The sequence below is a fragment of the Myotis brandtii genome, unplaced genomic scaffold (genome assembly GCF_000412655.1).
Source record: "Myotis brandtii unplaced genomic scaffold, ASM41265v1 scaffold115, whole genome shotgun sequence".
NCBI classification, from domain to species: Eukaryota; Metazoa; Chordata; class Mammalia; order Chiroptera; family Vespertilionidae; genus Myotis; species Myotis brandtii.
Window position 1 is genome coordinate 5977984 of NW_005353967.1, and position 13241 is coordinate 5991224.

Sequence of the window (13241 nt, forward strand, 5' to 3'; positions counted from 1 at the left end):
CGCGTAAGCAGGAGGCGGTGGTGTCTGGCGGTCATCTAACTCTCCAGATAAGAGCTGAAATAGCCATCTGGAAGTTGATTTGAAGTTTCAACAGAGTCAGGAATGTGAGCACTTTCCTTGGCTTCTGTTTTGGCTCTAATTGACCAACTCCCTATCACTTCTTCCCACCTCAGGCTGCTGTAATTTAATTTAGGACATTTCAGAATTTTCCTCTTGTCACCTGCCAGGTAAAAGATAGAACGTTACAGCCACCCCAATCAGCAGCATCTTAGACATTTTTATGGCATGTAGGATATCTCATTGTGGCTGTTATCTTTCAGTTCCTTGGTGAGGAAGGCTGATTTGATGAAATGAGTTAGGCAGTATTCCTTCCTCTTTTTTTTTTTTTTTTTATCTTAACTCTCTGGAAGAGTTTAGCATAATTGGTGTTATCTTTTCCTTACCTGTTTGGAAAAATTTACCAGTAAAGCCATCTGGGCCTGAGTGTGTGTGGGAAGGTTTCAAGTTATGGCTTTAATTTCTACATGAGATATAGTGCTATTCAGAGCTTCTCTCTCTTCTTGTGTAAGTTTTGGTAGAAGAATGTAAGTTGTTTTGAAAGAATTTACACTAACTGCATAAGGGGGAGGGAGCAGGTAAAGCAGGAAACAGAAAGTGCCTGTTCCCAGAGAATTTGTCTATTTCATCTACAATTTCAAAATTATTATCACAAAGTTATTCTTCCTATCTGTATCAATTTCTTAGGGCTGCTGTAACAAAGCTGCACAGACTGGTAGCTTAAAACAACAGGGATGTATTTTATCGGGGTTCTGAGGCCAGAAGGTGTTTCAGGGCCACACTCCCTTCAAAGGCTCCGAGTACTGTTCCTGCCTCTTCTGGCTTTTGGGGGCTCCAGACATCCCTTGGCTTGTGGCCACATCACTCCAACCTCTGCTTCTGTTGTCATATGACCTCCTCCCCTCCATCTCTCCTCTGGTGTCTTCATATCTCTCCTTTTAAAGGCACAAATCATATTGGATCAGGTTCCCCTCACTCCCCTACTCCAGTGTGATCTCATCTTATGTCAGTCACATTTTCAATGACCCTATTTCCAAATAAGGCCACACTCACAGCTACTGGAGACCAGGACTTCAGCCTTATCTTTGGGGGGGGGGGCGGGGGGACACAGTTTAACTCACCACACTACCTTTATAATCCTCACCCAAGGATATTTTTCCCATTGATTTTTAGAGAGAGTGGAAGGGAGGGAGGGAAGGCGAGAGAGAGAAAGAGAGAGAGAGAGAGAGAGAGAGAGAGACATCAATGTGAGAAAGACACTTTGATTGATGCCTCCGACATGCACCCCAGCCGGGACCTGGGAACAACCCTGCAACCCAGGTACGTGCTCTTGACTGAGAATCGAACCCAGGACCCTTCAGTGTGCAGACCACGGAGCCACACTGACCAGGGCTATCTTGGTAATTTTTGCAGGGTCTCCTGTCATGACAACTTTCTCCTTTGCCCAGTTTTAGCTGCATTTTACAAGTGTCCATAGGTTGTATTTTCATTATCAGTTAGTTCAAAATATTACCGGCTTTCAATTGTGGTTTCTTCTTTAGCTCATTGGTTTCTTGGAATGTGTTGGGGATTATTCAAGTATCTCTCTGTGGCTAATTTTCCTTTCTGTGTTTTATCCCTTTGTGGTCAGAGATCCTACTGCTATTCCATTCTTTAAAAGTGATTAAGATTTGCTTGACGGTACAGAACGCCATCTGTTTTGCTAAATGTTTTGTGTGCATTTGGAGAGAATATGAGTGGTGTAATTGTTGGGTGTATGTCTGAGTACCTGTCGATTATATCCATCTTGTTACACGTATGGTTCAAGTTTTCTTTATCTTTGCTGATTTTCCCTCCCTGTTCTATCAGTTACTGAGAGAAGCATCTCAACATGTCTAACTACTAGAATGGAAGTGCCTGTTTCTTCTAGTCCCATTAGGCTCTGCTGCTCGGGGGGGTGCCATCAGCACAGGAGTTGGCTGAGCTAACCTGCCAGAGTGGCCATCCAATTGTGAGCATGGAACTCAGTTCTTGCCATCTTTGGTATTAAACATGTCTTTTATTATTTTGTTTTCTCCCTCTATTAGTTGGTTAGTTACACAGGCTCCTATTGTCATGTTGCCCTGGCTGGATGGGTCTGTATGAATAAGCACAGTTACCATGCCCCACACAGCACAAGAATCCACGACCTCGCCCCCCGGCTGGGCCACTGTTACTGCATGTTTCGTTTTACACATGTGTGTGACGTCTGTACATTGAAAGCCCACAAGTATCACCACTGCTGTCCTGTCCAGCCAGTGCTCTTGCCCCGTTACCTGCATACTTTTCCTCGTGGTTATCCTACATTTCTGTGCTTCTATTAGGGGCCATTTGCCTTCAGTTCGGAAAGAGTTCTCTCAGGTTTTGTCTGTCTGAAAATGTTTTTATTCTGCCTTCTTTTTTCATGGGGTGGGAATCCAGGCTGGCTCCTGTTCCTGGTGCGCCTTGAAGAGCTTTTCCCCTGTCTTTTCCGTGACCGCCTCCCACAGGCACTTGTCGTGGCCCCCAGCCCAAGTTGCAAATCTTTCTGTTTGGGGTTTTTAATGTGCATCCCTCTTCTCCTCACAAGCAGAGTGTAGCAATCAGAGAGTCTCAGTCGACCCTGTTTTTGTTTCCTTTTCTCTGTGCTTGTGGGCGCCTTTGTATTACTTGATTTGGGCCTGTGACTTTGTCTGGGAAAGATTTGGCTGTTTAGTGGGTTTTGAGCTGAGGATGAATCAAAGGGATTCTATGGGAAGTAACCTCACAGGGCAATCTGGCCATAAAGTCCTAACTGGGCAGGTCATGATGGGTAGTCACACCCCAGGCATATAACTTTTTAGTAAAAGGTTTAACACACACACACACACACACACACACACGCACACGTGTGTGTGCGCACGCATGCTCGCGTGTGTATGAAGGTTTATTTAGAAAATCTCAGAGGTAGAAGTGAACCATAGAAGAAATGGACTCAGGAGTTACAGAGGCAAAAGAAGGGCCCTTTGGAGCGTAGGGAAGAAGGGAAAGAGGGAAGAAGAAAGGGAGGGGAGAGGGAGAGGGAGAGGGAGAGGGAGAGGGAATTGGTTTTCCACTTGTTTAGAGGGAGAGGGAGAGGGAGAGGGAGAGGGAGAGGGAGAGAGAAAGGTGCGCCTTGAGAGACAAAAGAGGGAGGAAAATGCTCCAAACAAGGGAGAGTTTATCTTAGCCTTAAGCAATCCCTGTCCATTGTTTCTATGCATCTAGGTTAACAAACCTTTGAAATAATCACCCTCAAAGAGCACATAATGTTAACTGTCCTGTGATTCATCCGCACTTGCTTTCTCCCTCCTCCGTGTAGTCTTCCTTACGTTCAAATTTGTAAAAGAAGCTGCAGTCAGTAGCATTCGAGATCTTGCTCTCTGGCCTGTGTTGTCAGTTTGGCTCAAACATACTCTTTCTCTCTCTCTCTTTTTGTATTTGACATTTTTATTTTAGGCTACAAAAACAAGCAAACAAACAAACAACAAAAAACTTGAAATGAACTTGTCAAATGATGAAAATGCATCCTTTCCAGGGAAGCAGAAGGTAGACCAGTGCAGGTTATCCTCAAGGCCATACATCCCGCTTCACTGCTGCTGGCACTCTGCTGGGTTTTGATCCTTCTTTGAGTCATAGTCTGGATCATTTTCCTCATCTTCTTCTTCCCCTTCCTCATCCGCTTCTTCACCTTCATCATCATCATCATTATCATCATCATCATCATCTTCAACCGCTTCTCCAGTAAAGTATTATGAAACTTCCCTACAGGCCTTTCTTATGTCGACAGAATTGTGAGGCCTGTACAACCTTGGTAGATGTCTGCGGCAATCAAAGCTTATTTTAAAAATGTGTTTTAAAATCATTACCCCGAGAAAATAGAAATCAATGACTTGCAGTATTTACAAAAAGTAATTCTCTGTAGAGAGCAGGAAATCTTAATAGTCCATTCGTCTGTCTGCTCTCATGTGAATCAAGCCAAATATTTAAGGTTTGAATGAGGTCCCTAAACCAAGAAATAGTTGTCTAACTCAGAAACTGTTCATCAAACTTTCCCTTAAACAGAAGAAAGTCAAGAAAAAGAGGTGGCTTTTGGTTCAGTTGTCCAAGCAGAATCTCAAGTTTAAAACTTGAGCTGATGGCTCATCCAGTTAGGGAAAGGTTAGGCACAATTGACTCCAGCTGAGTCTGTGACCCTGTGCCTCCAGGTCCTTGGCCACAGACACGTGCGTGTAGCTCAGACACTCACGTGGGGCCTCAGCCCAGAGCCACGCTCGGCCCCAAGCCCATCATGGGCACGTCCTCTGCCTGGGCCTCTGTTTTCACCGGTTTGTTAGGACCCCTTGGTGTGACCTTGGGACAGGCCCTTGGGATAGGCCGTTGGTGACCTTATCTGGGCTGTGGGTAATAATAGGATAGAAATCACTGCCCTGGACGCCAGAGTGTGACCTGCTTATCTCCGGGCTCAGCAGCTGCTTAATTGAAATGATTGTAAAGTATTTTTGTCTCAGCAGTACTGGCACAGGCTAGACATGTGAAAGGTACAGAGGAGTGTGCAGTGGAAACTCTGTCTCCTTCCCCTCTGCCCATCCCTGTCCCTACAGAGACGTCCCTCTGCCACAGAGGGGTGTGCCCGTGTGTGTGTGATTCTTTACAAAAATGGTGACAAATTGCTTCACGTCACTCTATACAGGGGGAAATCATTTAGTAAAGCAAAAATCATTCACAGTGGCCAAAAGGTAGAAGCAACGAAACTGTCCATTGACAAATGAGTAGATAAACAAAATGTGGTCTCTCCATGCAATGGAATATTATTCAGCCTTAAAATGGGAAGAAATTCTGACACATGCAACAACATGCATGACCCTTGAGGACATATGCTCAGAGAAATAAACCAGTCGCAAAGGACAAACACTGTATAATTCCACTTACACAAGGTCCCCACAGGAGTCACATTCATAGAGACAGAAAACAGAATGGTGTTTGCCAGGGGCCAGGGGACGGGGAGCTAGTGTTTAATGGAACAGGGTTCCAGTTTTGCAAGATGAAGAGCATTCTGGAGGTGAAGGTGGGGAGGGTTGCACAATGACATGCTAAAAGGCACATCAAAGTGTTTAAGAGTCTCACTGAGCAAATGCCCATCCAATGGGTGGAAGTGGTTGGGAGTACTCCCCCGACAAGAGCCACAGGAGCGACAGGAGTGCGGCTCGGGGTTTATAAAGAAGGTGTGGAGGCGAAGCAAGGAAACTGGTTGGTTGGCCTCAGCTGAAGCGGCTGTCCTTCGGGAAGCCTCGCAGGTGTCTGCGATGGCTGCTCTGACCAGGTCCCGGTTTCTCGGGTCCAGGTGCTGACGCTGGCTGAGGTCCCGTGTTGCCTGCAAAAGGCGCCCTCCTGGTTTAATTACTGAAACACACGGGAGTAACTTCCTGCACCGGGCTGCACACTGAAACGTGGATATACGGCTAATTTTACCTCATATATAGTTTACAGCCAACAAAATTAATTTTTTTAAGTGGGAAAGAAAAGTCAAAGCTAGTAAACAGTTTTTGACAAGTTCCTGAGGTTGGTGTTGAGGAAGGCAGGGGGCCACATGGCACCGGGGCCTGCAGCAGCAGTGACCCCAGGGCCATATCTCACACATGGTGATGGCAGGGCCCTGGATGGCCGAAACCCCCACCCCAAGGAGGTGCTTTCATCCCCACCAACCATGCGCTGAGATTCTGACGCTTGGTGGGAACCCACCGCTGCTGGCCACTGGAGGACAGGGCCAGCGCCCCTTCCCGGCTGGCTGTGCACACAGCTGCTCCTTCCTGGGAGAGCCTGCACCAACTCAGACAGCCTGTGGACACTCATCCAGGGCTCACCCCACGCGTCCTTGGGGAGGTTTGCACAGGCAGTGGGCTCACCTCCCAGGAAAGGCACAGCTCCATCCTGGCCCCTCCCTCACCATGCAAGGGACTGGGGACAGCCAGCTCCTGGATCTCCTGTCCTGGTCCCAGCCCCACCGCTCAATGGCTGCATGGTGTCTGGCAAGTTACTTAGCCTGTCTGGGCCCACAGATTATTGGCCCATCATTACTGTGCTAAGACAGTTGGGGTTCCCCACATAAAGACTCAGAGTAGTGCCTGCCAGGGTGACTATCAGTGACAGCTCCCCTGAGAGCGGTTGTCCTTTGGGGAAGCCTCGCTGGAGTCTGTGATGGCTGCTCTGACCAGGTCCCGGGATGGGAGATCAGCACACAGGGCCTTGGACATGGGCTCCACGCTGCCCAGCGAGGCTGTGGGCTACTGGAGAGGACACACGGAGCTGCTCTGGCTCCTCTGCACCCCCGAAAACCCAAGGTTGTACAGACTATTGTCTGGGGACTGACACTGGAATTCCATGTGCAAACTCCAGGCCTCGGTCCCAGGTGCCTTTGTTGGGACTGCAGGCTGGTAGAGTTCTGCCCAGATGGCTTTGTGATTTAACAAATATTTGCTGGCTTGTCCTTTCCTTGTTGACAGAAGGATGTGATAGAAATAGGCCCAGGTCTCCCACTGTTAGGAAAATGAGAGATTCAGGACCTGGGAGGCAATTCAGGGACCAGCGGAGGCGCATACACGTGGAAGGGTGGGCTCAGGCGCTGCTTCCCTTTCATAGTATGCTGTGAGGTCAGTCTGCACTCACCCCCCATCTCAGAGGCTCCTCAACACCCCTTTATCCTGTGAGGAGTGGCCGGCCAACAGTGGAGCACATGAGTCTATATGTGGTGAGTTCTGTGCCATGCAGCCCCCATCCAGGTCAAAGCAGGGCCTGAGGTGCCCTAGATCTGCCCTCCCACTGCCAGGGAGCCCCCATCCTGCCATCAAGCCCCTGAGCTTGAGGCAGACAGGCTCACACAGCCTCTACCCCAGGACTGTGAAATGGAGTGTGGCTGTGGTGTGTCCCTCTCACCACCATGTGCAATTTCACTGGACACACACGCCTATCTGTCTGCTCAGCAATGTTGATGGGCATGCGGGCTATTCCCAGCCCAGCTGACATGAAGGTGCTGCTGTGACTGTCCTTATGTGTGTCTTCTGTGCCTGTACGTTTCTGTCGGGAGTGGAACTGCTGGGTGATTAAAGAGGTGTGTGTGTAGTTTCCCAGGTTACTGCCACAGTTTCCAAGGTGGCTGTATATTTTACATACCCACGTATGTAGGGCAGTGGTCGGCAAACTGCGGCTCGCGAGCCACATGCGGCTCTTTTGCCCCTTGAGTGTGGCCACGAAGTTTCAATCGCACTGTACGTGCGCGCCTGCATGTGGTATTTTGTGGAAGAGCCACACTTAAGGGGCCGCAGTTTGCCAACCACTGCCCTAGGGTGTAGGGGGCCCATTGCTTCTGTTGTCCATGCTGTTCGTGGTTGTAGGCTTACCTGTCCCTTACACATGGCTGCTGGCCCTTCCTCTCCTGTGGAGCATTTGTTCACATTTCCACCCCGTTTTCTAGGTCTTGACTTTTCCTCTGTGGACTGTCTTTATGGAATCCAGGTAGAGACCTGGGCTGGGTGCGTGGATGTGGTATCTTGGTACACTGGGGCCTGTTTTTCCTCTCCTACTGGTGTCTTTTGAGGAACAGAAGTATCTGATGTTAAGAATGACACTTTGCCAGTTTCTCTTCCATGAAGAATGCCTATGAGGACACAGGGGACTTTGCAGCCATCGTTTGTAGTGTAAATCTGCAGCCCCTTGTTACATGCTGTGCTCCACAAGGTTGGGCCCTCCCCGATGGCTTTGCCTCTGGTCCAGGCCCAGCCCAGCGGGATGACCTCACTGGTGTCCTGTGAGCCTACCGGGTGGGCCAGGCTCACCTCAGCCCCAGGAGGGATCCATGACACTCGGCGTGTGTGTGTGTGTGTGTGTGTGTGTGTGTGTGTGTGAGTGTGAGTGTGAGAAACAGGAGACCAGGCCAGCACCCAGCAACAGAAAAGTCCGAGTTGATACCAGTAACGTGCAATGGAGTCAGAGTCACATCTGATGGCCCCAAAGGGGCTGAATGTCTGGGGACAACGTGAATGTGTGTCAGGCCAGTGTGGACTGGATTTTGGGGGGAAGATGGAGCAGCAAAGGGGAGCAGCCAGGCCTGAAGCGAAGTCAGAGGTACCAGAGCCCAAAGCTGAGGGTCCTGTTCCCACCATTGGCACAGGACAGCCTGGGGCTGGCTCATTCCCTGGAACTCTGGGGAAAGTCCAGAGGAATGGGGTGTGTTCTTGGCCTGCACCGTGAAACACAGATTCCCAGAAAGGGTGGGGCCGCTCTGCCCATGCCATCTCGGTCCTGGGCTAGGGTGTGTGGGTGGGAGCCTGGGGGAAAGGGACTGGTACAGAGATGGCAGAGGGATGGCAGCGTGAGCCAGATTCGCGCCCTGACAGTTCCTGCTGGTCCTTACCACCTGCCCTGGGACTGCACCTTCGGGAGGAGCTGAAGCCAAGTCACTGGTCCATCTGGCCCTGGGGCCCTTGCCGTGGGTGAGATGACAGTGTGGCACCTGTACCGCGACAGGAATGGGCAGAGATGTGTGCTTGCTCCCAGCCTTTCCCTGGAGCTGACGGCCCTTGGGGGATCTGGAGGGTACAGTGAGGGTGAGGGAGACACAGGGTTCCTCACCTGTGCCCGGTGCTGGCTGGTGGATGAGGGCCCTGTACGCCTGTACACTGTGACCCCCTGGAGGGCACCGGGGAGAAGGCAACAGCACTCCTGGGTCTGGCCTCTGCCCCCAGGTTCCTAGTTGCAGGCTTTCAAGATGCTGCTGGTGTGTCTCTCATCTCCACTGGTGAAATGTAAAATGACGTGCTGATTAGAGAACATATTCTTAGAGCTTCCGAAAATGCCTGTAACCTGCTACATGTATTGTCGTGTGTCAAGAAGAATGATCTGTAATTCACAGACTGAATTTCCACAGATCAGACTTTGCTTTCACAGAAGTAAGGCAGACCTCCTTCCAGGACCAATTATAAAATGCTGCTACACCCACCTCCCTCCCGCGGACATTCCAGCAGAGGAGAGTGTCTGGTGTGCTTATCACTGACAGATGTGCAGGCAACTTGTCTTCTTTTAAATTAAAACAATGGGGCCCTGGTCCTGGCCTGTTGGGCTTAGTTGGTTGGGCATTGTCCCATGCACCAAAAGGTTGCTTGCTGGTTTGATTCCATGCCTGGGTTGTGAGCTTGATCCCCAGTAGGGGGTGTACAAGAGGCAGTCCATAGATGTCTTGCTCTCACATTGATGTTTCCCTTTAAAAATCAATAAAAACCTTTAAAAAAACTTTAAAAAGGGGGCAAGGGCTCTGGCCGGTATGGATCAGTTGGTTGGAAGGTTATCCCATACACCAAAAGGTGGGGGACTTGATTCCAGGTCAGGGCACATATCCAGGTTTTGGGTTTGATCTCTAGTCAGGGCGAGTGTGGGAGACAACCAATCAATCTCTCTCTCTCTCTCTCTCTCTCTCTCTTTCTCTATAAAAAAATAAATAGATAAAAACAAAATAAAATCAGAACAAATACAATAAAACAGTCGGAGCTTATGATCCCCTGAGGCTGTGGGCCGCCAGGAAGGTGAGGCTGTCTGTGGGCGCTAGTGCTGGGTCCCCCTCTCTCTGCCCTGTGGACCCTGAGGGTCCCAAAGGGGGCTGAGTCATACCCACCAACTCTGCCTTTCCAGTCAGCCAGGCCAACTGCTCGCCCCTCCACCTCCCCAGCTTAGAAGAAATCTCCCCAAACTACAATGTCCTCAGGGTTTAGCTCGGTTTATTTTGAGGGTGGTTCCTGGGTTTTCTCTATTTTCAAGACCACAGGAATGGACTTGACCAAGCCCTTTCTGGCCAGACCCTGGGCCAGGGTTTTCCTCCTTTGTGGACTCAGCATGATTTCCTGGTGGGATGACCCCTGAGACCTTTCATACCCAAGAATAGCGGCATTGGGCCTCACATTTGAGTTTATCAGGGCCAGCCATCTGGGCTTACAGTGACTGTCCTCCAACATGCCTGGGGGGTTACTGCAGTCGGTCAGGATGCATTGCTGCCACTGAGAGTCTGAGAAATTTGGCTGAGTCTGGTCTCCTCTCTCATCCTACTCTGGTCAAGGCTGCCTGTGCTTCAGCAGGGACTGTGCCAGCTCCAGGGACCCTGGGACACTCCTGGGCTCACTCTCCAACTCTAAAGCCTGGACTCTGGCACAGCCTTTACCTGGAGCCAACAGCAAACATTTACCCAAGATTTCCTTGAAAAGAAGTTACTCGAGGAACCAGTACAAAGGTCAGAGGGCAAAGTGGTGTCTGGGCCAGCTCACACTTTGCGAAGTGCTCAGATGGTTGGCTGCCGTCTCTGCACCAGACCCCCTTGAAGCCTTCAGCTTGTCCTGTAATTCACGAGTGCTCACAGGGAAGTCGCTACGTGTGTGCACGATTTCCACAGCATCAGAGAGTAACAACCGGAGGGAAGGAAATTTGTGCACGTGCTACCCAAGTCCCCAAGCCTCAGAAAATGAGAGGATGGAGATCCACAGCCAGCCACCCCGGAGGGGTGTGACCTAATGGGCTGGAGCTCTGCCCATTAAAGGATCTAAAACCCCCTGGAGCACTCAAGTCCTAGCTGCTGTGTTCTTTTAACACTTGTTATTTTTCTCAAAAACAAAACAAAGCCCCAATGCCCTGGCCAGGAGATTCAGTTGGTTGGAGTGTTGTCCCATACACCAAAAAGTTGAGGGTTCATTTCCTGATCAGGGCACATACCTAGGGGTATGGGAGGCAAGTAATCGATGTTTCTCTTTCACATTGATGTTTCTCTCTCTCTCTCTCTCTCTCTCCCTTTCCCTCTCTCTAAAATCAATAAAAACACCCTCAGGTAAAGCCCCAGCATGTTCTCCAAGAGCTCTGTTGGTGGGGATCCCACTTCCCATCTTGAAGGGACTGCCCCTGCACTGCCCTGTACCCCAATCCTGGAGGCGAAGGGCAGTGTGGGCAGCTTGAGACATCCAGCTATGCCATATGTCCTGAGCTGGGGACAGAGGAGCAGAGCAAGGCCAGCGGGCAGCAGGAAGGCAGGATAACTCACTAGGGGCATTGAAGGGCGTGGCCACTAGTGTTTTCAATACAGCCACCTGTCACTTGGCAACAAGGAGCTCTCACCTAGACTTATGAAATGATTTGATTTAGAAAAATTTCAAAGCGACAAAAAGTTGAAGAGTGTGAGGACACTCACATGCTGGCAGCTCCACACTGCCCTTCCCAGCTGCCCCTCCCTCCCAATCCTGTGGGTCTTTTTAGTCCCTTTGGTCTGGTGAGTCTGTGCTTTCTGTTTGTGTATTCTCAGGTGACAATGACGTGTTTCAGGATCCAGGACATTGTTTTGCTGAGCCCCAGAACCAGTTAGGTCCTCTGGGCAGGCAGCCTGCCCTGCCCTGTTCCTCTGAGAGGAATATGTGTCCCCAGGGCCAAAACAGGGCTTCTAAGCAGGAGGGGCAGGGAAGCCTGGCCACAGGGGTGGAGCCTGGGGTGGAGAGGCCCACCCTTGGAGCCCCCTCCCGCTACTGGGGCAGGCAGGGGACATCTGCTATCCCTGACAGCAACAGCCCCTTTCTGAGCCACTGCAGGTGGGACAGACCTAGGGTCACCAAGACCACCCTGGACAGTCCTCTCCCAGAGAATTCTTCCCACCTTGGCAGCCAGGAGAGCCCTGGTCCCTCTGGGCACCCAAAGGCCCGAACGTCCTCTCCCCTCTGGGCTTTTGTCCCTGTGGTGTCCCTACATCCCATCCTGCCAGGAAAGGCTCTAAAAAATATAACTTTAGCTTTAGGTAATGGGCTTCCCTCCTCTCACCCTTCCATTTCTCGCCTTCCCCTCCCCTTCACGTCTGCCCCTCCCCTCCCCTGCTCTCCCCATATAGGGAGCAGCAGCTAGAGGGCATCTTCTCTTTGTGTGTGTGTGTGTGTGTGTGTGTGTGTGTGTGTGTGTGTAGCAGGGTGTGGAGGTAGGGAGGAGTGGGGGGGATTGGCTTATTCATGGGGCGTGGGGCTTCCAGGCCCCCAGAGCGTACACCTGGGTGGTTGGGGCCTTTCCAGGCTAAGTGGGTGGAATTTCTGTGAAGAGTGGTCTTGGGCCTCCTGGACCCCGGGCACCAGATCTCCAGCTTCTGCCAGGAGCCTGGGACAGAAGGTGGGAACCTGGACCACCCCATGTTCTTCTCTCCTTTGTCTTTCATTGGAAATGGCTTTTCTGAATTTGGTTTTCCGCTGTTTGGTTGTTTCAGGAATACAACAGGGGAGGGGAGAAAGCAGAGCCTCCAGGCCCAGAGAGAAGCTGGTCTCCACTGCCTTTGGGGCCTGCAGAAACACACACTTTTCAAACACGATCAGACCATTCTGATGATTGTTTCAATATGTTGTGTGACCACCTTTGCCCAGACCACCTGTACTTCTTCGTCGTGGGTATAAAACTGTTGGGGTGACTCACTGCACTTAGATGCCATAACTTTTCGGACGAACATCCCTTTGATGGACATTGGGTTGTTGGCCTGTTTCCATGTCTCCTCATTGGTTAAGGAGGTGACCGGAGGCTGTAAGACACAAGGACATGGATGCTGTGCTGGCCTCGCCTTCCCCCGCACTGAGCTGCAAGCTCCCTTTCCCTGTGGCCCCACCAGTGGGGTGAGGGCAGGGCGGGCTCCCCTGAGCAGGCAGGGATGGGCCTGGATCCTGTCGCAGAGCTGTAGAGACCGCTGTGTACCAGATTAAGTCCCTTGTGGACCAAGCCCCCAGAGCAGCCTAGCCCCCTCCTCCCCAACCATAGCGCGTTTCTGCCAGAAACCCCTGCCCAGGGGCTGGGTGAGCTCCAGGCAAGCAGGGAGGGGGAGGGGAGATCAGATTCCAGCTCTGTCTGGTTGGGGGGTGGGGCACTTCTGTTTCTCGAAGGAGCCAGACTGTGTCGGGAGCTACTCCGCGGGGTGGTGGGGACCGCAGGCAGGGGCCTGCTCTGCGGCGGCTGGAGAGAGGCAGCGCCAAAGCAGAGAGTCACCCATCGGGGGAAGGTGACACGGGGCGAGCAGGGGGCGCCGGTAGACTTGGCACAGGCTAGGGGAGCCACCTCGGCGGAAGGCACCCCGCTCCGCCCCTCGCAAACTTTTCCTGGGCCTCGGGACCGCAGGTGAGATCACG